Source organism: Mandrillus leucophaeus, unplaced genomic scaffold (genome assembly GCF_000951045.1).
Source record: "Mandrillus leucophaeus isolate KB7577 unplaced genomic scaffold, Mleu.le_1.0 Scaffold722, whole genome shotgun sequence".
NCBI classification, from domain to species: Eukaryota; Metazoa; Chordata; class Mammalia; order Primates; family Cercopithecidae; genus Mandrillus; species Mandrillus leucophaeus.
Window position 1 is genome coordinate 640,836 of NW_012107831.1, and position 2,278 is coordinate 643,113.

At 31.5% G+C, this 2,278-nt stretch overlaps 1 protein-coding gene across 1 annotated transcript in view; it reads left to right on the top strand.

Annotated features, from left to right (window-relative positions):
• TMPRSS11F (transmembrane protease, serine 11F) overlaps nucleotides 1-2,278 on the top strand; it is a 154,180-nt gene that overhangs the window by 80,916 nt on the left and 70,986 nt on the right. The window lies entirely within an intron of this gene.

The following is a 2,278-nucleotide window of genomic DNA, read 5'->3' on the forward strand; positions in this document are numbered from 1 at the left end:
CAGCCACTTCAAAAATTTGGCAGCAAATAGACCACCCAATACATATATTAAGTTAACTCTGCTGAAATCCATGGATCAAGAGATGTCCAAATGCAAGATACCCATCTGCAGAGGGCAGCCAAATCCAGTGTACAAGGAAACTTTTGTTTTTCAAGGGGCCCTATTTCAGCTTTCTGATGTGACACTCACACTGTCTGTATATAACAAATGCAGCATGAGAAGTAAAGAGATGATAGGCTGGATTTCTTTAGGTCTCAACAGCTCTGGAGAAGAAGAACTCAATCACTGGACTGAAATGAAAGAGTCAAAAGGACAGCAAGTACATAGATGGCATGCGTTGCTAGAGTCATTATGAATAGAATAAGCAAACAGTTACCATCCAAGGCAACATATTTCCAATTACAACATTATTGTTTCTACCAAGTCGCTATTAGAAGAGCTATTCTTTGAAGAATCATATTCAACCTTTTTGAAAAATGCTTTAAATTCTATGGAAAGAACATCTCATACTGACATAAATGAAGAAATTATGTGTATCTGGTAGAGCTTGTTTGGGAAACTGAGAAATGTACATTATCATTGCTAAACTAATAGTCCTCCAGAAATTTAATAAGGTGTTATTGATTTGAAGTTAATTTTAATTTAGCAAGCCAGTAATTTTATGAAAAATCAAAATTATAAGTGATTTTAAAAATTAGAATTTTAGTTGCAATATAATTTTAATATCACCCTACATATTATTTATAAAACATAACTTGGCCAGTCCCTGGTGTTTGTAATGTTCTTTAATATGAAAAAGGAGTTCTCCAACCCTATCATAAGTCATATCTAATGGTGAAGAGTTTCAGTCACATTGAAAATTGCTTTATTTCAGACATGTTCCCTTTGTGCACTTAGTTTCATTGTGCCTCAGTTCCTCTCTATAGCACTAAATCTAAGTGCAAACAAGTATTCATTTTCATACAGGAATGTTTTCAATATGTTATTTTTTTTAAAGATCATTTTTCATTTGCCTCTGCTTTTGCCTGATCTGAAGAGATAAAGTCACTGTGTTGGTCCCTTGCAAGTCTTTTAGACAGGTTGTACTGTAGAACTGTGTAACTTCCTGTTGAACGCACTTCCTGTATTCTTGTATTCCAATGTAGGAAACTAGCAGAGCAGGACTTTACTTTAAAATTTCTTTCAGTGATTGACTCTTCAAAAATTGCAGTAATGTCAGAATACGTTTTTTTTTACAAACTGAAAATACAGCAGATAAGCTGTAGAAAATGAAAAATAATTCAATTTTAATTTTCTGCTCTGAGTAACCAACACTGCGTAAAGCAGGTAGCATCCAAAATAAGAAACTGTTCTCTCTCCAAATCTTCACTCTTACTTCAATTTATATTTGTGATATAAAGAGTATGCAGTTCTCAGTATGAATCGGAATATCATGTTAAAAACAGTTCTGTGATTCCTTATGAAGTTTCCAGTAACTTGTGACTAGACTTTAAGAAATTTACAGATAAAGTTCTTCAACGTGATGTTATCTTGTGCCTTTCATGTAAGTAAAATTTGCTCATACAGCTTGAAAGTTGTATTTGCAAAATTAAGCCTTCGATTTTTATAAAGGTAACGATTCCTCAGAACAGTGTCACAAGATCTTTATTTCCTCCGAGATATGTAAAAGTTGTATAATGTGCTAATTTTTTAAATGACAAGGTACTTTCATTTGTTTTTATATTTAGGAACTCTAATTAATCAGGAATATTATAAGCTGTTTTCTTTTTAATTTTTCTTCTTATCTAATATATCATTTTATGCATATACTTTATTAGAGTATGTTTTATATACATTAAAAATAGTTTCTTTTTTCTCCTCACTTCTAGTTAAAATATATAAAAACATACTATTTATCAGTTACTAAAAAGCAGTATATCATTGCTCCTAGTCCCAACTAAGTGCTATATATTACTATAAACTAGAACTTGTTATTACCATAATAACAAAACAATGCATAGGCATTACTTCAGCTTGGCTATACCGAAAGGCCTTAAAAGAAATCCAAAAAGACCGTGATATTCTATATTTTTTCGTTTAAAAAATGGCAGCTCTATGCATTCATACACATGAATTATAAGAAAAAACACAAAAGCTATATTGGATGACTTGAGGTTTGAGAATGTGTGTTACAGGGCTACATTAAAAGGAAAAATTCACCTTTTATTGTTACATCCAAGAGCTTTTTCCAGGATTTTTTTCAAATAAACTAGTAAAAGTTAGAACCTGGAAAAAAAAA